The sequence below is a fragment of the Salmo trutta genome, chromosome 18 (assembly GCF_901001165.1).
Source record: "Salmo trutta chromosome 18, fSalTru1.1, whole genome shotgun sequence".
In the NCBI taxonomy this organism is placed as follows: Eukaryota; Metazoa; Chordata; class Actinopteri; order Salmoniformes; family Salmonidae; genus Salmo; species Salmo trutta.
In genome coordinates, this window is record NC_042974.1 from 37,713,700 (window position 1) to 37,738,189 (window position 24,490).

The 24,490-nt window shown below is 41.5% G+C and overlaps 1 long non-coding RNA gene across 2 annotated transcripts; it reads left to right on the forward strand.

Annotated features, from left to right (window-relative positions):
* The first annotated feature begins 4,330 nt into the window (after positions 1-4,330).
* Positions 4,331-22,132, forward strand: LOC115153261 (uncharacterized). 2 transcript variants are annotated; one of them, XR_003867672.1, is made up of 4 exons: positions 4,331-4,369; positions 5,212-5,274; positions 21,040-21,104; positions 21,916-22,132. It is a non-coding gene; the product is annotated as an uncharacterized LOC115153261 (long non-coding RNA). The 2 variants fall into 2 exon arrangements; XR_003867671.1 differs by lacking the exon at positions 21,916-22,132 and having other exon boundaries at positions 21,040-21,655.
* Positions 22,133-24,490: the final 2,358 nt, after the last annotated feature.

The window sequence follows — 24,490 nt, forward strand, 5'->3', positions numbered from 1 at the left end:
CCGAAATGCCTTCTTGAACATGTGAACTTTCATGTGCCTTAATAACAAACTTGTATGCCATCTGTAAATACGAATAAAATTGTTAAATTACAGGCCTAGTTGGTTATACCACAGAAAAGACAGCAACCTTCCCGCTAGCCATTATTGGCTGAGATAATGAGTGGGCTGGACATGCCAGGAGATGAGTTTGGATTGGTCTGCCATATACAGTGGGGAGAACAAGGATTTGATAACCTGCCAAATCGGCAGTGTTTCCTACTTACAAAGCATGTAGAGGTCTGTAATTTTTATCATAGGTACACTTCAACTGTGAGAGACGGAATCTAAAACAAAAATCCAGAAAATCACATTGTATGATTTTTAAGTAATTAATTTGCATTTTATTGCATGACATAAGTATTTGATCACCTACCAACCAGTAAGAATTCCGGCTCTCACAGACCTGTTAGTTACTCTTTAAGAAGCCCCCCTGTTCTCCACTCATTACCTGTATTAACTGCACGTGTTTGAACTCGTTACCTGTATAAAAGACACCTGTCCACACACTCACTCAAACAGACTCCAACCCCTCCACAATGGCCAAGACCAGAGAGCTGTGTAAGGACATCAGGGATAAAATTGTAGACCTGCACAAGGCTGGGATGGGCTACAGGACAATAGGCAGGCAGCTTGGTGAGAAGGCAACAACTGTTGGCGCAATTATTAGAACATGGACGAAGTTCAAGATGACGGTCAATCACCCTCGGTCTGGGGCTCCATGCAAGATCTCACCTCGTGGGGCATCAATGATCATGAGGAAGGTGAGGGATCAGCCCAGAACTACACGGCAGGACCTGGTCAATGACCTGAAGAGAGCTGGGACCACAGTCTCAAAGAAAACCATTAGTAACTCACTACGCCATCATGGATTAAAATCCTGCAGCGCATGCAAGATCCTCCTGCTCAAGCCAGCGCATGTCCAGGCCCGTCTGACATTTGCCAATGACCATCTGGATGATCCAGAGAAGGAATGGGAGAAGGTCATGTGGTCTGATGAGACAAAAAATAGAGCTTTTTGGTCTAAACTCGTGGTTGGAGGAAGAAGAAGGATGAGTACAACCCCAAGAACACCATCCCAACCGTGAAGCATGGAGGTGGAAACATCATTCTTTGGAGATGCTTTTCTGCAAAGGGGACAGGACGACTGCACCGTATTGAGGGGAGGATGGATGGGGCCATGTATCGCGAGATATTGGCCAACAACCTCCTTCCCTCAGTAAGTGCATTGAAGATGGGTTGTGGCTGGGTCTTCCAGCATGACAGCAAAACACACAGCCAGGGCAACTAAGGAGTGGCTCCGTAAGAAGCATCTCAAGGTCCTGGAGTGGCCTAACCAGTCTCCAGACCTGAACCCAATAGAAAATCTTTGGAGGGAGCTGAAAGTCCGCATTGCCCAGTGACAGCCCCGAAACCTGAAGGATCTGGAGAAGGTCTGTATGGAGGAGTGGGCCAAAATCCCTGCTGCAGTGTGTGCAAACCTGGTCAAGAACTACAGGAAACGTATGATCTCTGTATTTGCAAACAAAGGTTTCTGTACCAAATATTAAGTTCTGCTTTTCTGATGTACAAATACTTATGTCATGCAATAAAATGCAAATTAATCATACAATGTGATTTTCTGGATTTTTGTTTTAGATTCCGTCTCTCACAGTTGAAGTGTACCTATGATAAAAAAATTACAGACCTCTACATGCTTTGTAAGTAGGAAAACCTGCAAAATCGGCAGTGTATCAAATACTTGTTCTCCCCACTGTAGCACGCATCTGTCTATTTGAGCTGGTCAGTATGTCTAGGAAACCTGTCTAATGCTGCTTTTTAAAAAGAAAAGACTCCACTATGCAAGTATCCATTTCAATAGAATGTCACTGCAACAACTGTTTCAGAGCACTCTCGTCTGAGTGTGCCCGAGCGCAGATTAACTGATGAATTTGCAAATGCTCAACACTGGTTGAATATGGCCGGTGTCAGTAAATGTCGGCAAAAAAACATGATTAAATTGTTGCCAGGAGCACAGTTACAGTCACCAACGCTCTGGATAACATGAAAACAGCCCTGCTAGGGCGAGTAAAATGGTCAGAGTTTGGGTGGGGGCTAAAGCTTAAGATGATTCTTATGGCATTGCACACGGTCAGTGTGAACCAGAGTGACTTGACACAACGGGCCAAGCAAGCTGTACAAACAAACGGAAATGACACAGGACGTCTTATTTAATGAAAGGGGTTGCAGTCTGCCATGAAGCATTTATCCATGTATACGGCTAAGAGTCTAGCTACAGTTTCAGATATTATACATTTCTAATTTTGTCAGAAAGTTGTTTTCATTGCAAGATAAAGCTTACTATTAGCTATCTAGCTGATGTTAGATGGCTGGCTCACTAGCTAACATTATGCTTATGATCTGTGTGTAGTAATGTTATCTCAGAATGCCATTTTGCATTGCTAGTTATAGCCTAATGTTAGCTAACATTGAACCTATTTGGTTAACTTTAGCTAGCTATGACAATCCGTTTGTATTGCTAGTACTCTATGGATTGGGATTATGGTTCATTGTTTAGCTAGCATGTCTAAACAAAAGACTCCACTTCGCCAGGTGATTACATGACACATCCAGTTAGCCAGGTGTGTCTGACGGTGATTACGGCTATCTATTGTACAATAATGCCAAAATATTTGCATCTGGAATTTGTCTTTCAGCATCAGTAGAACACGTCTGACTCTCATCCACCAGTCATACAAGGAGAATGGTCTAATGCCTCCCATCAAAAAGAGAGGTGGCCCAAGCATGCACAGTTTACACCTGAAGCATGAGGACTTGCAGCGAGTTGTGAACTTCATCAACAACTACGCAGAGGATAATGCAATAGTATTACTAAGATGCCATCCAGGACACAAACACTTTGGTGGAAGGCTGCTGCCATCCCATGTGACAAAAGCAGCAGTGTGGCATTTCTACAAGGAATCAATGACAAGACTTGGTATGTAAAGCATAAACAGCACATTTTGATTATCTAATTAACCTCCAACATGATTGGCACTACTTTTATTGATCTCACATTATTTCTGTATTTTCCAGAGGTATGTGTAGACGGGCTGTGTGTTATCATTTTAACTTCCAGTTTCCAAGATTATGTTTCTGTATGCAGTGTTGCTGCACTGCACATTTGTAGGTAAGTGAAACTTACCTGTTAATGGTGCATTCAAAAATGATATTACATTTTACGTTACATTTTCTTTTCATTAACTTATCTTAATGTTCTATTGTTGTTTGTAGGTGCACTATCCTTCTGGCCCTATTCAGCCAGATCCCATCTACTTTTGAACTCCTTGCAAGTGTGACTTGTTTGGTGTCTGCTGTGAAGGAATATCACAACAAGACAACTGATTGATGAAGGCATGTCATCCAGCAAAGGCAGCAGCACAGTCATCGACTACATGCACCATTTCTTCACCAACTACAGAGTTGGGGAAACATGTGTGGACCTGAATTGTGATACTGCAGTGGCCAAAACAAGAACAAGTTTGTGCTCTGGTATTGTGCCTGGCGGACCATGCTCAAGCTCCACCACAGTCTGGACCTTCTCTTCCTGATCACAGGCCACACCAAGTTTGCCCCGACTGGTGCTTCGGCCTCATCACGCAGCGCTTCAGAAAGACCAGAGTGAACACTGCCTGAGATTGCTGGTTTGTGAAGGACAGCACTGTGACAGGAGTCAAAATCCCACAGCTGGATGTACTACAGGATGGTACGGTGCTGGTGGAAAGCTATGGCTAGCAACAACACCTGACTCCGTACTTCAGGCTGCTGCCACAGTTCAAGCAGTACCAGCACTTCAGGTGAATATCATTTTCATTGCATTGTATGAGGTTATTTTATTCAAATTACTCTCTCCTAACACACACATCATACGTTGCTCCGACTTTTTTTTAATCCTGCTGCTCAGCCAATTTACCCCTGATTGTATGCATTTACTGTAACTACCTCATATATCACTGATATTGTTATTGATATTGTACATACTGTACATACTGGATGGGTCTCTACACCTTCTGTAGAGACCCACCAATTTAGACAAGTGTGTCTGGGTAAGCATCATCTAATATTTATAAAATATTTTTATCTGGACACTTTCTGTTTCCTGGAATTTTTTCTTATTGTAGGCTACTACGTTTACCACTTTCAGTCTTAATCTTTACTGCACTACTCACTGTTTAGCACATGACCTCACATGTAAATACTTAAAGAGATGGGTGGGGCTGGTTTAAGAGGGTGTGAACAATGCTGAATAGGTGTAGACAAAGAAGAGCTCTCCAGTAAGGACATTTTCTCAACGGTGAGTTAACAAGTTTATCAACTTTCAAAGCATAATTACTTTCCCATTGTTCCTCAAAAATGCAGTGTATGATATACAATTTTGTAGCTCTGAGTCTCTACTTTTATCCAATGTAAAAAAACATCATTTCATATTGTGGTGTACAGATAAATGTATTATGTGTTAATGAGTTTAGATTTAAAATGGTTGTTTTGTGGACTTCACCGGACAGATTTTTCTTTCCATTTTGTAATGAAACAAGAACTGTCTCTCTAATGAAACAAGAACTGTCTCTCCAATGGGATTTGTATGCAAGGGTTGAGTTATTTGAATTAACAAATGACAATGGGGTTTCCGTTCTTGCATTGAAGTGATTGGATTACGAGATGCAAGGGAGGTAAAATTTCAATGATGTATTGGAGAGTTGGGCTGAAGACACTGTAGAGTTTTAGTCGACTGTAATGTGTTAAGGAGAATATTAAATAAATCTTTTCCGTTTATTATAAGTATGCTTCGGAGTCTTCAGCAAAATAACCCAGCATCTTAGAATGCAACACAAATGTTGCTACATAACACCAATTTGAGCCGGTCGGTCACAAATCGGTCCTTTTATAAATTAGCCATTGATGTGGTTTTACTTAATTCTCCGTACTGGCCATTGATTATAACAGCGTTTCTGATCCAATCATAAATTCATACATTGTGCCCCTGGCCTGAGAGGATGGAAGTTCCGCATGTAGCTAGATGTGAAGGCTAAAGTTAACTAGCTAATGTTTCCCATGAAATGAAGTTAGGCTAACGAGAACGTATTTTATCCAGGTAGTCTAGGACAACAAAAACTAAAAGTGTGTACTTTATGACAGTGTCACAGACCGTTTAGCCAACCTGAAAGAGGCGGATAACATTGGCGTGTCTCTACAAGTAGGGTGAGTCAACATGTTTTTTCTACTTGCACGCACACATGAACATTTCAGAAACATTACCTTGGTTGACCTATCTGTAGGTCATGCAACTATTTATTAAATGCAATATGTTTTGTGGACTCCACCGGACAGATTTATCTTTCCATTTTGTAATGAAACAAGAAATGTCTCTCTTATTTTTTATTCCTATTTTTTATTTTGTTTTTAATATGCTTGTCTATAACTGTTCTGTACTTTGTTATGTATTTGTACGTTTTATGTGGACCCCAGGAAGAGTAGCTGCTGCATCTGCAGTAGCTAATGGGGATCCTAATAAACGAAACTAAATTAAACCATCACCCAACAAAGCTCGAGAGAAGACTTAAGGAAAGGTTCCCTGGCTCTGCGTTTATATTATTTGCAGGGAAAGAGGCCATTGAATATGCATAGGGAGGAAGAGAAGATGTTGTCCATGTCACAAGGGTCGTGAAATGGAGACCAAGACGCAGCATGGATAGTGCTCATTTTCAATACTTTAATGAAGACACTTGACAAAGTAACAAACCGACCAACACAGTCCCGTCAGGTACACTTAGACTAAACGGAAAACAACTACCCACAACCCCAAAGGAAAAACAGGCTGCCTAAGTGTGGCTTCCAATCAGAGACAACGAAAGACACCTGCCTCTGATTGGAAACCATACCCGGCCGAACATGAAAACCAACACATAGAAATAGACAACTAGAACAAACTGACATAGAAACAGAAAACCCAAAATACATAAAAAACAAACCCCCCTGCCACGCCCTGACCATACTACTATGGCAAATTACCTCTTTCACTGTTCAGGACGTGACAGTCCAACTGCAATAGTGTTAATTGGATGTGGTTATTTTTGCTATACCCTTATTGATAAGGAACTTTCAAGTTTTTAAAAAGTAAACATGTCCAGAAATCATTTGTGAAGGCTGACATTGAAGTATAAAATTGAAGTTTTAACATCAGACATAATCTATTTTGATTTATCACACACAGGGAAAGTCTGCCTCTCAGTCACAATAAATATTTATTCAGATCAAAGTGCCTCTTGTCCATGTAAATCATTAATATTGATGCATCAAATTACAGGTATACTGCTTTCTTCTGAAGCACCATGTGAATCAGAGTACAGCTTGATGTAAATTGCAGAGTAATTTACTACAAACACTGTTTAACCTGTTGGGGCTAGGGGCAGTATTTGCACGGCCGGATAAAAAACATACCCGATTTAAACTGGTTACTACTCTTGCCCAGAAACGAGAATATATAATTAGTAGATTTGGATAGAAAACACTCTAAAGTTTCTAAAACTGTTTGAATGGTGTCTGTGAGTATAACAGAACTCATATGGCAGGCCAAAACCTGAGAAGATTCCATACAGGAAGTGGCCTGTCTGACAATTTGTTCTCCTTCTGTGGCATCTCTATCAAAAATACAGCATCTCTGCTGTAACGTGACATTTTCTAAGGCTTCCATTGGCTCTCAGAAGGCGCCAGAAAGTGGAATGACGTCTCTGCAGTCTCTGGGCGAAAAACAGGAGGAGTTTTTGTGAGTGGTCAGGCAGGGAACAATGACACTGGAGTGCGCGTCCACAAGAGGACTCCATGTTTTTTTTTCAGTCTTTGAACGAATACAACGTCGCCTGGTTGGAATATTATCGCAATTTTACAAGAAAAATCGCATAAAAATTGATTTTAAACAGCGTTTGACATGCTTCGAAGTACGGTAATGGAATATTTTGAAACAACATTTGTTGTTGAAGTAGAAGTCCTGAGAGTGCATTCTGACGAAGAACAGCAAAGGTAATCCAATTTTTCATATAGTAAATCTGAGTTTGGTTAGGGCCAAACTTGGTGGGTGTCAAATTAGCTAGCCGTGATGGCCGGGCTATCTACTCAGAATATTGCAAAATGTGCTTTCGCCGAAAAACTATTTTAAAATCTGACACCGCGATTGCATAAAGGAGTTCTGTATCTATAATTCTTCAAATAATTGTTATGTATTTTGTGAAAGTTAATCGTGAGTAATTGTCACGCCCTGATCAATATTTAGGTATTATTTGTATTATATTTTGGTCAGAACGTGGCAGAGGTATGTTTGTTTTGTATTTTGGGGTTTTATGTGTGGTGTAGTGGGGTGTTAGTTGTTGGTATAGGTTCTAGGTTTGTTTTTCTATGTATAGTTAATTGGGGTTGGACTTCCAATTGAAAGCAGGTGTGTTGAGTTGCCTTTGATTGGGAGTCCTATATAATAGGGTGTGTTTGTCTTTGTGTTTTGTGGGTAGTTGTATTTTGCACTGCGTTATTTATGCCTGTAAAACTGTCACTAGTCTTATTTCGTTTTCTTGTTTTTCCTCCGTGTTCACATTCGTTTAATAAATTAAGATGATGAGCACTAACTCCTCTGCGTATTGGCCCACATTCTCCGACGAAGATTTCGCTATATCGTCTAGCGACGAAGAAATCTGTGACAGTAATTAAGTAAATTCACCGGAAGTTTGCGGTGGGTATGCTAGTTCTGAACATAAAATGCTAATGTAAAAAGCTGGTTTTTGATATAAATATGAACTTGATTGAACAAAACATGCATGTATTGTATAACATAATGTCCTAGGAGTGTCATCTGATGAAGATCAAAAAAGGTTAGTGCTGCATTTAGCTGTGGTTTTGGTTTTTGTGACATATAGGCTTGCTTTGAACATGGCTGTGTGATTATTTTTGGCAGGGTACTCTCCTGACAATCTAATATTTTGCTTTCGCTGTAAAGCCTTTTTGAAATCGGACAGTGTGGTTAGATTAACGAGAGTCTTGTCTTTAAAATGGTGTAAAATAGTCATATGTTTGAGAAATTGAAGTTATAGCATTTCTGAGGTATTTGTATTTCGCGCCACGCGATTCCACTGGCTGTTGACTACTTGGGACGTGCATAGCCCTACCAATCAGGTAAGCTCTAGCTGTCCTTATCATGTGCGCTCCTCGTCTTGATAGAATACATGTTTTATTCTCTTCACAAATGGCAAACTCATCATGCTTATCACATTTCCATGGCTTGACATAAGGTAATTGACCCCCAGAATCATAAAGATATATTTTTAACCACTAACATGTTGATAAAAGCTTATGTGAGTAGTGGATCCATCAAATCAATTGATTATGGCATAATTCTAACGATGTCATATATCATTTTCAAACATTGTCACTTGTTGATATTTTACTAACATTATAAAACCAATATGAACTAGAGGAGACAATGACATGTGCTTAAACATTTATTTGATTTTAATCCAGGTCATCAGTTAACATTGTGTTACTTTCGTCCCACCCATCTCTCCTGTAACTTCTCTCAGGCTAACACCCAAGACTAGCTAGCATGATACTTGAAAACAATGCTGTCATTTAGTCACTGTATGGTTTAACAAAATTACATTTTGGGAACATTAAAAAACTAAACACAACTCTACAACCGAAAAACGCATCAGGGTCTGTTTTTTTACTTCCATCGCTCAAAACCACTTTTTGTTGATAACTCTGCAATACATGGTCGGACTGGGCATTTTTGGGGGCAGGGAGCTCATCCCCTGCATTAGGAGCATGCTTATTCTAGCTTCTGTCTTATCTGAGAAAATGGGTGTGTTGATGTTGGCCTTGTGTTACTTTCGTCCCCTATTTCTGAGCACCTTCAAGACATATGATACCAATTAATGGTCTTGTTACTTTAGACAGAAATGAAAGTAGGGAGGTTAGTCAAGGCAGATGGGTCGGTGCAATCCAAAACCGTCTAGCAATACAAAGGCTGCGTGTTTGAGTCATGTCAAGAACAACTGAAGAATTTTAGCTAACCCTTTCCCTAACCCTAGTTCCAAATGTAACCCAATTAACCTAACATGCTACGTCAATTCTCTTAACCTTCGCTGTTTTTGTTCTCCTAACCTTTAACGTAAATTATCCTAACCTTTGTCGTTAGTTCCCCTAAACGCAAACGTAAATTCTAACCGTAATTGTCCTTTGTTGTTACAGCGCAACAAACAACCTGGTCTCAGAGAAAGACATATAATACTATACATCCACTAAGATGTATGATAAGTTGCATCATCAAATTCGTATGATATTGAATGACCAAGTAAGACACATGACACTATATGTGTATGATATTGTACGATCGCTATTCCACATACTAAATGGAGTGTCACAGATTTATGTACAGAATAATACGAATTGCTCCGAAACCATGTTGCTATTGTACTTCAAAATGGTGGAAGCCCTCAATTTCAATGTCCATGCAAATATGGTTTATTTTCAAGTAGTGATCTCTAATCACAGTGCCCTGCAGATTCCATTCTCTGCCATAAAATGTACTATTTGTTCATAGAAAAACGCTTACAGAGAAAGTGTTAGACACAAGACTTGATTAGGGAGGACGGCACACTGGGAAATCATGTATTATGAAACCTGTTAGGGCTCAGGAAACTGGACAGGTGTAGGGACATTCCGATGATGTTGTGACACAGACCATGACAGACCCTCCACCTTCAAATCGATCCCGCTCCATAGTGCAGGCCTCGGTGTAACGCTCATTCCTTTGACAATAAACGCAAATCTAACCATCACCCCTGGTGAGACAAAATTGCGACTTGTCAGTGAAGAGCACTTTTTGCCAGTCCTGTCTGGTCTAGTGACGGTGGGTTTGTGCCCATAGGCGATGGTGTTGCCGGTGATGTCTGGTGAGGACCTGCCTTACAACAGGCGTACAAGCCCTCAGTCCAGCCTCTCTCAGCCTATTGCGGACAGTCTGAGCACTGATGGAGGGATTGTGCATTCCTGGTGTAACTCAGGCAGTTGTTGTTGCCATCCTGTACCTGTCCCGCAGGTGTAATGTTCGGATGTACCGATCCTGTGCAGGTGTTGTTACACGTGGTCTGCCAATGCGAGGACGATCAGCTGTCCATCCTGTCTCCCTGTAGCACTGTCTTAGGCATCTCAGAGTACGGACATTGCAATGTATTTCCCTGGCCACATCTGCAGTCCTTATGCCTCCTTGCAGCATGCCTAAGGCACGTTCACACAGATGAGCAGGGATCCTGGGCATCTTTCTTTTGGTATTTTTCAGAGTCAGGACACTAAAGAGGCCTTTCTACTAAGTTTTCATAACTGTGACCTTAATTGTCCACTGTCTGTAAACTGTTAGTGTCTTAACGACCGTTCCACAGTTGCATGTTCATTAATTGTGTGTGGTTCATTGAACAAGCATGGGAAACAGTATTTAAACCCTTTACAATGAAGATCTGTGTCACGACTGTTGTCTGAAAGAGACCAAGGCGCAGCGTGCATATTGTTCCACATTTTTATTTCTATGTGAAACTATGCAAGACAGACTATAAACAAAAACAACAAACCGTGACGAAGAGGTGCTACATGCAGAAACTCAAAATAATCACCCACAAACACTAGTGGGAAAAACAACAACTTAAATATGATCCCCAATTAGAGACAACGATGACCAGCTGCCTCTAATTGGGAATCATACGAAAACCCCAACCTAGAAAAAAAAATACTAGAACACAACAGAAAATGTAAACTAGTCCAAAAACCCAACATAGAAAAAAGAACCTAGAACACAACATAGAAAAAATAAACTAGAACCAAACAGAAATAAATAAACTAGACAAAAAACCCCAGTCACGCCCTGACCTACTCTACCATAGAAAAATATGAGCTCTCTATGGTCAGGACGTGACAATCTGTGAAGTTATTTGAATTTTTACGAATTATCTTTGAAAGACAGGGTCCTGACAAAGGGACGTTTCTTTTTTTGCTGAGTTTAGAAATAATGACGCTCAAATTGAAAATCATTCAATTACATATTGAGGATTTTTATCAGCCTAATCGAGGTGTAGATTACATCTCACATTCCATTGTCCAAACTTGTAAATAAGGCTGCATGGGATTTCTCGTCATGCGACTCTGTACAGCCAATGGCAATGTCCGCTTTAGGTATGGCAATGTCCACTTCTGCATTTGACAGCTCTAACACAGTTCCACCTACAACACCGCTAAAGTGCTGAAGCGAACCTGATTGAACAGAGCCCTTAATTCATGTTTCACTATTGCTTTGTGTGCAAACATCTCCTTCGGCGTGACTTTTATCAACAAATACAACAGAGTAATTTAGTTATACGTCTCTGTTTTGTGATTTAGGTGGAGGTTTACTTGATGGAAATCCCTTTTTTACTATAGGTTGTGAAATAATTTCCTTGATTGCATTGCCTAAGGTAGCATTGAGGAATATACTTATATTCATATTTTCTGAGGTCCAATAAAGTCCCAATGTTCCAGAAGTGTCTGCAGTGATATTAATAAGTTGACAACTCTGCTCTTTGGAACAGAGCCCATCTAATCATCCCTTTGAAGTAAAGTGGATTCTGGCTATGTCCCCACCTTCCCCTGACAATACCATCTCTCTTCACACATCATTATGCTGGAATTATTGCTCACAAGTGCTCTCCTCCCTGTCTCTGTCACAGCACTCAGCTTCGGGCCCACTCTGGTGGCCGACGTTAGACTAAATACAGTGAGCTCCAAAAGTATTGGGACAGTGACACCTTTTTTTATGATACAGTGACTATGAGGGAAATTAAAGTGCAGACTGCCAGCTTTAATTTGAGGGTATTTTCATCCACATCGATGTGAACCGTTTAGATATTACTGCACTTTTTGTACATAGTCCCCCCATTTTAGGGGACCAAAATACTTAACCAAAATAAGTTAAGTATTTGGTCCCATATTCCTAGCATGCAATGACTACATCAAGCTTGTGACTACAAATATGTTGGATGAATTTGTTTTTTGTTTTGGTTGTGTTTCAGATTATTTTGTGCCCAGTAGAAATTATTTGTAAATCATGTATTGTGTCATTTTGGAGTCACTTTTATAGTAAATAAGAATAGAATATGTTTCTAAACACTTCTACATTAATGTGGATGCTACCATGATTATGGATAATCCTGAATAAATTGTGAATAATGATGAGTGAGAAAGTTAAAGAGGCATAAATATCATACCCCCCCAAAAATAACATCTCCCTAAGAATGGAGTGGGAGCCGGGGAAAGGGCTCATGCCCCACTAGCTCCTTATCCAGGGATCAGTGAAGGAGGCCAATCACCAAGTAGGGAGAGAGGTCATTAACTACACTGAATATAATCAGATAGGTCTGCTTCCTGCTGCTAATAAGAACAAAGGGAAAAACACATCACAAGCAGTGTTGACTGACACACTGTTAAATGAATGGGGGAGCCATAAAAATGGGAATTAGCTGCCCTTCACGGTGTGATAATTGAAAGTGGTGTCTGCCATTTGGAGTTTACAATTTCATTAGTGCTCTGGCCGAGACAGGGGAGAGTATGGACAGAGTAGAGAGCAGCTATATTGTTGGCCAAGCACTCACTCATACTACCTAATGATGTGACTCTTGGGCATTACCTGAAAGAAAGACTTGCCATCATGGACGTAGCAGTTTCTCTGGACCCCCCCCAACCCCCTCAAAAAAAAATATATTATGGGTCAGCCACTCACAAAGTATACCGATCCGTGTCCACGGTTCTGAAATTGTGACGTCTACACGGCTGCCTATCAGATTGTGGCGCTAGTGCTTATAGTAGCCTATAGCTTTGCTTTAATGGATACATGTTTATTTTTATTTGGACATCATTTTCTCATGTTAAGCCTAATGTTTATGTTTCACGAAGCTATACTGCTGTTTAGAATGCTGGCTGGCAGCAATATTGTATTTATTTGTTCTGTAATTAAAGTGGAAAATTCCAAAATTGCAGATTGTTAAATACATTTTCAATGCAACAGCATATGAATCAGTAACCAATAGATTTGTTTTATATATATATATAATGTCCTGTAGGCCTATAGCCTACCTTAGCCAACTTCATGCTCTCTCGCAGCTTTGATAGAAAGTTGGTGCTGATTAAAACCAGTCTATTAATGCCAAATAATACAATCAGTCCACCGTCAAAACAATAGCTTACTAGGGATAGTTTCATTATGCAGACAATGCAGTCTTGCCTACTAGCCTATCTATAGCTATATACAGTATTTAGCTGGTAGTCTATTTATATTACACTTTGGAATTGGGACTCCACACTGTTGGGGCTAACCATCTCATCACTTGTAGGCTTACCAGTGTTCATAGAAGAGGGGTTGCTCTCATGATTGCCGCTGGGTCTCTGGCTGTCATCAGCTTGGTATTCTGGAAGAAGAGGAGGAGGAGAAGGAAGACTGGCTCTCTCACTAGAGGAACTGTCACTATTCTCAAGGGAAGGAAGAAGAGGAGGAGCAAGGCCACTGTCATGGCCGGGCCCAGGCAGTGAGGTCTCTGTCGGGACTAGGAGGCTGGCTGCTACTTCTAGTTTATCCATCTTGAAGAACGCACTCACTCTCCTTCCATGTCCGACCTGATTCACCAAACTGTTTTTTAACTTGATAGCCAATTAGGTGAGGAGGCCGAGGCGGGCTGCTGCCAGCGCCGCTGAAAAATAGACAATATAGTTTTCATGCATAAATTAGCCTATCTGACTCAACTACTACCCATGTAGATTGGACAACACAAACACTTCACTTGCTACATGTGGAAATGAAAAAGAAGGGTTACTGTCACAATGGTGTATAATTGAAAAAAATTCAATGAAGACACAAGTTTCAGATGATGGGCACATGGGCCCCCAGACCTCATAGTTCCCCGCTTTGTGGGGACTGCGGGGGTTACGCTACGCTAGTGTGACTCCTGAATCCATTGCAACTGAAGACAGTTGGTAGACAGAGTATTTAAGAATGTAAGTATTTTCATGGATTCTGCACTCCAAAACATCATACCGACACCTCTCACTTTTCTTATGAGTTCCCTCTCATAATAAGAACTTGAGGACAGAGCAGAAAGCTGTTGTGTGGAGACACATTGTTTAATGCACTCTAGGTCACTTGACCCTGATACGCTCTTCTTGTGAGGGTGGGGAGGATAGTTCCTCAGCCTGGGTTGATGAATATTTCACAGTTGGCCCTCCACCTCGTCTCACTGCATCAGTTCCCACCTGATGAAGCTCTGCCGTGTCACCACCACTGTTTTCCGCTGCGTCCTTGTTCCACATTGCACGAACGCTCTGACAGGTTGCATTAGAGGGCCGTGTCGACAGGTAACCTTCCACTACTGTCCACTCCGGTTACAGCGGCAGGGCCAAATGACTTAGCAAGTCTTTGCTGAGCTTTGTGTCTGGGCCGTTTAGTGTTCCAAATGGATCAGAATGATGTTAGACCAGAGGGCAAGAGAGGAGTGTCGTGTCTCTTGAGAGATGTATAGTACAGCAGTCATGTTTTCAACCATGGAAAGAGAGCGCAAAAATGCTGAATCATTTTGATCCTGACCTGCCATCATTGGCATAGCACAGTTTGTCTGGATACCCCCCCCCCCCAAATCAGGACAGAGGCTGTAAGGTTGAGTGAGCGCTCTGTCACTAAAGATGCAGGTTAGAGACCACTTAAATGGAACTGATAGGGATTTCCAGTGCTGTCTGTTGGTGTTGGAATTTTTCTCATGACTTGCCTTTTCTTCGTGGGCACTTTACGGCAACCATCAGATCAGATCAGTGCCCACACATTGTGTGTCCAATCCATTGAAGTATGATTATTGGAAGTAAAATTTGGTCTTGGCTGAGTAAGACACCGTTACCAAGTAACAACCTAGAAGGAAAAAGAAGAGGCATTAATTTCCCCCCTACAAGGGTTGCATTTTTACCAGACTGTAACGGTCGTTGTATGTAATGGACCAAGGTGCAGCGGGTTGAGTGCTCATTTTAACATTTATTTTTAACACTGACAAAACAAGAACACGAACAAACAGTAATGCAGGCCACACACACACACACACACACACACACACACACACACACACACACACACACACACACACACACACACACACACACACACACACACACACACACACACACACACACACACACACACAGCAGTTATGCAAAAACAACTAACCACAAAACCCATTACAAAAAACACCCCTCTATATAGGGCCTTCAATCAGAGGCAACGAAGAACAGCTGCCTCCAATTGAAGATCAAACCAATAACCCTAAACATAGAACTAGAAAGACTAGACCAGAACATAGAAATATACTAGCATAGAACATAACCAAAAACCCCGGAACACTCTAAACAAACACCCCTCTACATAAACACATAGCCCAACAAACCCCGAAACACTCTAAACAAATACACCCTGCCACGTCCTGACCAAACTATAATAACAAATAACCCCTTTACTGGTCAGGACGTGACACAGACCACCAACAAGCAATACATGAGTTTATACAGCATTATTACCATTTTACCCTCTTTTATAGTTTAGTAAATACCTGATATTATCAGATACATTTTGTTTAGGTACGTGTAGTTTACTGCAACTCGCCTTCCAGGTTGAATGTTTGTTTTGCTACAATAGACCAACCAATCTCCAGAGATTTCCTGTGTCTTTTGTGGCCATACATGCACATGGGCTCTGTTTGCAGGAGTGTCTTATGTTCTGGTGAGTCCAACAAGGGCACAGAGGAAGACCCAGCTGTCAACATAATTTTAGTCCCAGCATTTGCAGCCAAGAGTCCTAGCTTTCTAAGAGTGAAAGGCAAATCTGTTTTCTGCTGTTTCATAACTGACGTCTGGAAATCAAATTGTATTGGTCACATACACATATTTAGCAGATGTTATTGAGGGTGTAGTGAAATGCTTGTGTTGCTAGCTCCAACAGTGCAGTAATATCTAACAATACAAACAAATCTAAAAGTAAAAGAATGGAATTAAGAAATATAGGTATATTAGGAAGAGCAATGTCGGAGTCCGGAGTATGTACAGTGTCTTCAGAAAGTATTCAGACCCCTTGACCTTTCCACATTTTGTTATGTTCCAGCCTTATTCTAAAATGGATTAAATAAAACATTTTCCTCAGCAATCTACACACAATACCCCATAACGACAAAGTAAAAACAGGTTTTTAGGCTTTTTTTTAAGGCAAATGTGTTACCAATAAAAAACAGAAATACCTTATTTATATAAGTATTCAGACCCTTTGCTATGAGACTCGAAATTAAACTTGGGTGCATCCTGTTTCCATTGACCATCCTTGAGATGTTTCTACAACTTGATTGGAGTCCACCTGTGGTAAATTCAATTGATTCGACATGATTTGGAAAAGCAGACACTTGTCTATGTAAGGTCCCACAGTTGACAGTGCATGTCAGAGCAAAAACCAAGACATGAGGTCGAAGGAATTGTCCGTAGAGTTTCGAGACAGGATTGTGTCAAGGCACAGATCTGGGGAAGTGTACCAAAAAATATCTGCAGCATTGAAGGTCCTCAAGAACACAGTGACCTCAATCATTCACATGGAAGAAGTTTGGAACCACCAAGACTCTTCCTAGAGCTGGCCGCCCAGCCAAACAGAGCAGTCGGGAAAGAAGGGCCTTGGTCATGGAGGTGAGCAAGAACACGATGGTCACTCTGACAGAGCTCTAGAATTCCTCTGTGGAGATGGGAGAACCTTGCAGAAGGACAACCATCTCTGCAGCACTCCACCAATCAGGCCTTTATAGTAGTGGCCAGACAGAAGCCACTCCCCAGTAAAAGGCACATGACAGCCCTCTTGGAGTTTGCCAAAGGGCACCTAAAGACTCTCAGATGATGAGAAACAAGTTTCACTGATCTGATGAAACCAAGATTGAACTCTTTGGCCTGAATGCCAAGCATCACGTCTGGAGGATACCTGGCACCATCCCTACGGTGAAGCATGGTGGTGGCAGCATCATGCTGTGGGGATGTTTTTCAGCGGCAGGTACTGGGAGACTGGTCAGGATTGAGGCAAAGATGAACGGAGCAAAGTACAGAGAGATCCTTGATGAAAACCTGTCCCAGAGCACTCAGGACCTCAGACAGGGGTGAAGGTTCACCTTGCAACAGGACAACGACCCTAAGCACACAGCCAAAACAACGCAGGAGTAGCTTCGGGACAAGCCTCTGAATGTCCTTGAGTGGCCCAGTCAGATCCCGGACTTGAACACGATCGAACATCTCTGGAGAGACCTGAAAATAGCTGTGCAGCAATGCTCCATATCCAACCTGACAGAGCTTGAGAGAATCTGCAGAGAGGAATGAGAGAAACTCCACAAATACAGGTACATCCACCTCTACGCAGACGACACCATTCTGTTTACATCTGGCCCTTCTTTGGACACTGCGTTAACAAACCTCCAAATGAGCTTCAACGCCATACCACACTCCTTCCGTGGCCTCCAACTGCTCTTAAATGCTAGTAAAACGAAATGCATGCTCTTCAACCAATCGCTGCCTGCACCCGCCCGCCCGACTAGCATCACTACTCTGGACAATTCTGACTTAGAATATGTGGACAGCTATAACTACCTAGGTGTCTGGCTAGACTCCTTCCAGACTCACATTAAGCATCTCCAATCCACAATTAAATCTAGAATTGGCTTCCTATTTCGCAACAAAGCCTCCTTCACTCATGCTGCCAAACATACCCTTGTAAAACTGACTATCCTACCAACCGTTGACTTCGGTGATGTCATTTACAAAATAGCCTCCAACACTCTACTCAGCAAATTGAATGCAGTCTATCACAGTGCCATCCGTTTTGTCACCAAAGCCTCATATACTACCCACCACTGCGACCTGTATGTTATCGTTGGCTGGTCCTCACTACATATTCGTTGCCAAACCCACTGGCTCCTGGTCATCTATAAGTCTTTGCTAGGTAAAGCTCCGCCTTATCTCAGCTCACTGGTCACCATAGCAACACCCATCCGTAGCTGGGGCTCCAGCAGGTATAATTCACTGGTCATCCCCAAAGCCAAAACCTCCTTTGGCCGCCTTTCCTTCCAGTTCTCTGCTGCCAATGACTGGAACGAATTACAAAAATCACTGAAGTTGTAGACTTAAATCTCCCTCACTAACTTTAAGCGTCAGCTGTCAGAGAAGCTTACCGATCGCTGCAGCTGTACACAGCCCATCTGTAAATAGCCCTTCCAACCAACTACTTACCTCATCCCCTTTTGCACACCAGTATTTCTACTTGCACATCCTCATCTGCACATATATCACTCCAGTGTAAATTGCTAAATTGTAATTACTTCACCACTATTGGCCTATTTATTGCCTTTCCTCCTTACTTCATTTGCACACGCTGTATACAGATCTTTCTATTGTATGTTTGTTTATCCCATGTGTAACTCTGTGTTGTTTTTGTCGCACTGCTTTGCTTTATCTTGGCCAGAACGCAGTTGTAAATGAGAACTTGTTCTCTAGTGGCCTACCTGGTTAAATAAAGGTGAAATAAAAAAAAGAAAAGAATGTACACTACCTTTCAAAAGTTCGGGGTCACTTAAAAATGTCCTTGTTTTCCATGAAAACATACGTGAAATTAGTTGCAAAATGAATAGGAAATATAGTCAAGACGTTGACAAGGTTAAAAATAATGATTTTTAATTGAAATAATAATTGTGTCCTTCAAACTTTGCTTTCGTCAAAGAATCCTCCATTTGCAGCAAATACAGCCTTGCAGACCTTTGGCATTCCAGTTGTAAATTTGTTGAGTTAATCTGAAGAGATTTCCCCCCATGCTTCCTGAAACACCTCCCACAAGTTGGATTGGCTTGATGGTCACTTCCATATAGTCAAGCTGCTCCCACAACAGCAACAATAGGATTGAGATCCGGTGACTGTGCTGGCCACTCCATTATAGACAGAATACCAGCTGACTGCTTCTTCCCTAAATAGTTTTGCTTAGTTTGGAGCTGTTCTTTGGTTAATTGTCCTGTTGTAGGAGGAAATTGGCTCCAATTAAGCGCCGTCAACAGGGTTTGGCATGGCATGGCGTAGCAAAATAGAGTGATAGCCTTCCTTCTTCAAGGTCCCTTTTACCCTGTACAAATCTTCCCCTTTACCACCACCAAAGCACCCCCATACCATCACATTGCCTCCACCATGCTTGACAGATGGCGTCAATCACTCCTCCAGCATCTTTTCATTTTTTTCTGCATCTCACAAGTGTTCATCTGTGTGATCTAAACCCCTTAAACTTACACTCGTCTGTCCATAACACTTTTTTCCAATCTTCCTCTGTTCAGTGTATGTGTTCTTTTGCCCATTTTAATCTTTTATTTTTATTGACCAGTCTGAGAGATGGCTTTGTCTTTGCAACTCGGTGTCCCGGAGTCACCTCTTCACTGTTGACGTTGAAATAGAAGCGTTTTTTCAGGCTCTCGGTCCCAGCTTTGATGCACATGTACTAACCTCGACTTCTGGATGGTAGTGGGGTGAACAAGCCGTGACTTGGGTGGCTGAGGTCCTTGATGATCTTCTTGGCCTTCCTGTGACACCGGGTGCTGTAGATGTCCTGAAGGGCAGACAGTGTGCTCCCAGTGATGCTTTGGGCTGACCGCAACACCCTCTGGAGAGCCCTAAAGTTGAGGACGGTGCAGTTGCTGTACCAGGCGGTGATACAACCTGACAGGATCCTCTTTCTACTAGTTAAGCATAGCACTTGGGTGGTGCTTAGAGGAAGCAGCTCCACAGTCATTTTTTTCTGTGTTTTTGGGGACATTTTACAACTCAAACTATGGATTTTACCCAAGAGGCTACAAGATTTTCCCATTCCCATGAAGAGGGCCAAAGGATTATTACCACTACCTCATTGCTAGAGGAGATGACAGCCACAGAGAATACTGGAATGGACTTAAACAAGGCTTTACTTGCAACACCTGATGGAGAAAGATACCAAACTTGACCTCAATTCTATCACCTTGTCTGACTATTGGAGGAAAGGCCTAATCCCCAGAGGACTCCGTATTATGAACTTTCCAGCTACTGGAGCACAAGGTAAAACTGAATTTAGAGATAAATGGGAGGCTATTCTCAACAAGTGTTCTTTTGACCTAATGCTACTTCTAATAGAAGAATCTAAAAAGGACAGACAAGTAGTCCAAACAGAAATTGAAGAAGTAAAAAGGAAAATCACAGAACACAGTGACAATTCCAACAAAGCACAATGTGATGAGATCTTGAAAGAGAAAGTAGACACGTTCACTCTGACATTGAAGCAAGACAAGCTAAGAAAATTTAGAAGAGTTGAAGTAGACTATAGAGATGGCAAGGTCTTTGCCTGGAGAAAACCAACGCGCAAGAATTCAGAATCACATCCACAGAGGAGGAAGCCTAGATCTGTTTCTTTCAACTTTACAAGCAGTGACGATGAGGATCACCCCAGACACTCAGAGGCCAGCTCCTCCCAAGATTTTTTTAGATCAGGAAGAGGAGTCACACAGGTACCTCAACAAGAGAGGGAGAGGACGGGGAAGAGGCCAACACGGAGGGGGGGGGGAGAAATCAAGACTATCCAACCACACGGAGCAGGACCAGAACAAGGCTGTGATCAACATTTCTGGAGAACCCCTTTCTGATGATTGCGTAAGGGTATTGTCTAAAGGACTGTCCTTTGCCCCCACATACTCAGTACAATTTTTTATTTATTTTTATAAATAAAATAATGCATGAAATGTATGCATTCACTACTGTAAGTCGCTCTGGATAAGAGCGTCTGCTAAATGACTAAAATGTAATGTAAAAATGTAATGAATTCAATACAAAGATTGACCTATTTCGTTTCTACAGGAATCTACTTCTGAAGGCCTGGTACAAGCAAAACATCTCTCCAACTACAGACGCCAGTGTCTCAGGTCAGGCAGTTTCTGTTCCCTCAAAAACACCTTTTAAGCCCAAGTCCACCTTTTGTCCCATCGTCCAGAATGCCACACTAAATACATTTTCCAAGAAGGTGAATTTTGATGTGGAGAATCTGTTTAAGGGTAAAATGGACTCCAACCAAACATGACGTAACCTTTCTAAGACAGAGGGATGCAGTTGAATCATTGTCCAAAAATGAACGGATTGTGGTTAAAAAAGCAGACAAAGGTGGAGCTACAGTAGTGTGGAGTAAAGACAAATATGTGACAGAAGCCTACCGTCAATTAGACAATGATGAATTCTACCAATCTCTTACCTTCAACCCTACAGAGGACCTAAAAACTGAATTGAAAGGGATCCTCACAGAAGCTAAGGAGAATGGCTACATTTCAGACAATGAGTTCAAATTTATTTTCAATGGCAGTCCACGTATGGCTTCTTTTTACCTTCTTCCAAAAGTCCACAAAATCTTGAAAATCCCCCAGGCAGGCCAGTCATTAGTGGTAATGAAAGTCTAACAGAACCCATCTCTAAGTACATTGATTACTTTTTTAAGCCTTTTCTGACATCACTCCCAGCCTATCTTCAAGATAACATAGATGTGTTGAACAAAATAATATAGGTACAGCTTCCTTTTTAGTCATCATGGATGTGGAGTCTCTATACACCACCATTGAACATGAACAAGGTTTGGCAGCTATGCACCATTTCTTGACTACCCGACCTGAACCTGAGATGCCTCCTACAGAATTCATTGTCTCACTGATTGAATGGACTCTTAATCATAACGTCTTTATCTTTCAGGACCGTATTTTTAAACAGGTCAAAGGATGTGCCATGGGAGCTTGCTACAGCCCTTCCTACGCTGGTTTGTACTTGGGTAAATGGGAAAATGATTTAATTTTGGATCCTTCTAATAACCATTTCTTTGACCGGATTATATGGTGGGGACGCTATATTGATGATGTTTGCCTTTTTTGGTCCGGCTCAGAAGATTAACTTATTTCCTTCCACCAATACCTTAACAGCATTAACCCTAACATCAAACTAACTATGGAGTACAGCAAGGATAACATTCATTTTTTGGACGTCGACATTAGTAAAAATGACAAAGGTTGTTTGCACACATCAATCTTTAGGAAGCCTACAGATGGGAATACCATTCTGAGGGCAGACAGCTTTCACCCCAAAAGGCTAAAAAAGAATATTCCATATGGCCAATTCCAAAGCGTCCACAGAATTTGCGATCAGGAAACAGACTACAGTGTCAAATCTGCTGAATTGGAGAATCGCTTCTTGAATCGGGGCTACAGCGTTCAGGTCCTGAAAGATGCAGGTATAAGGACTGGATTACTTGACAGAGAGAACTTGTTGCGAAGGGGAGTGCCTCGTGATACATCAGAGAGAGTGTATTTTGTTACAAAATACAGCACAGAAGCAGAACAGAACATTAAAAGAATCATAAAGAATAATTGGGGAAACATCCAAAGTGATACGCTACTACGCCAAGTCTTTCCTGAGCTTTAAGAGATGTCCTACCCTAAATGACAAATGAGTCCACAGTTATCTTCTGGGTGACTATCAAAAAACTTGGCTTGACCACAAACCCAATGGCTCTTTTAAATGTAACCATTGCAACCATTGCAGAACTATTGCACAGAAAAAGTATTTTGTTGACACAGCTTCCAAAATGGAGTATTATGTCAAGCATTTCATTAACTGCAAAACCACTCATGTCATCTATAGATCGGAATGTCCACAGTGCAAGGTGTTCTACATTGGACGGACAAAGAGACGCCTTCAAGACCGCTTAGCGGAACACAAGTACGCCATACGGGTAGGCAATGAACACTACCCCATGGCAAGGCATTACAAATCCTTACGCCATGGCAACCCTGCCTCCCTACAAGCTATGGGTATTGATCATATTCCGGCCTCTATTAGAAAAGGGGACCGTCTTAAACAGTTAAACCAAAGGGAACGTTTTGGGATTTACAAACTACCAGCCACTAAATACCCTGGTTTAAATGAAGATATGGATTTCTCACCCTTCCTCTAGGTTTGTGATGGGTCCATTTGCTGTCATCTAGTGGACATTTTGCTCAATAGCCCTCAGCTATGTTTAGACTGTTGTTGTTCATGTTTTGCTGTGTTCTAGTGTACTATGGAATATATTGCTTTCTTTTTCTTGACACTTCTCCCAGTCATATTTAAGGTTAGACCTACCTTTCTAAGTGTTCTGATACTTCTAGCTTGGAGTTGTATTTTTATGATAACATAGCCACAGTATTTCACTTTTTAATGTGTATAGTATTGCTTACTAGGTGTGTCCAATCAATGTTGTAACCACTCCCTCTTCAAATTAGGGCTAATTGGAAAAGCTGTTCAAAAGAGGACATTGTATTATTTCTTTGTACTCCCTGACGAAGGCCATGCAGCCGAAACGCGTCGGATTTTTAAACCTTGTTTCTATTGAACATGCGATACAAATAAAGGCATTTTAATTAATTATATGAAGAGTGCCTTGGTCCTCCTTTCTTTTTGATGACCAACTCACCCCTTTTACCAAAGAGCACCTTCTGTCTACCAACATTTACTATTGTGTACCTTAGTAGCGCTTCCCTTCCTCCTCTTTCTATTAGGATGCTGGAACTGCTGGATAGTTTATCAAAAGATAATTAACATGGTTTAAAGCATCTAGAATAGTATATTCTCCCACAAAAAAGTACATTATTATTATTTTACTGTATCGAATTACTGTATTGTGGCCATTGAGTCTTTCAAAGGTAATCTTCATGTTCTCTGCGTCTGAGAAAATGTAACATGGTATGTTCCAAGGTTCTCTAAACAATGCATGAGTTATACAAGCCATTTTAGTGAAAATAGTATTTTCTGGGCTGTCAGACTTCGTAAACTTGCAGTTGCACACTGTTTCTCTCTCTCTCTCCCTCCCTGCTCTCTCTGTCCACCCCAAGGGAGAGTCCTTCATTATAGGCAGGGTGCAGTTTAGCATGTACAGAGCAGTTTCCATCGATCTGTTTGGCTACCCAGATCGCTCCCATAGCCGTCTCATTAGGGAGAGCCTGTTAGGAGCTAAGTGCTAGCACACACAGTAATAAGAGCAGATTTAACCAGGCTCAACCGACCCCTCTTCAGCTGTCCTCCTCAGACCACCCCTTTTGAAATCCCTTTGCTGCTGGTGCCTCTCTGGTAAATACTCTCCCTCCCCTTCTCTCTCTCCCATTGCTCCCACATCTCTCTCTCTCTACCCTTCCTTTACTGTATGTTGTGAGTATTTTTATATTACCATTATCTCGGCGTTGAGGGTGTATTCTGCATGACTCTCTCTCTCTCTCATTATTATTATTTTTTTATTATT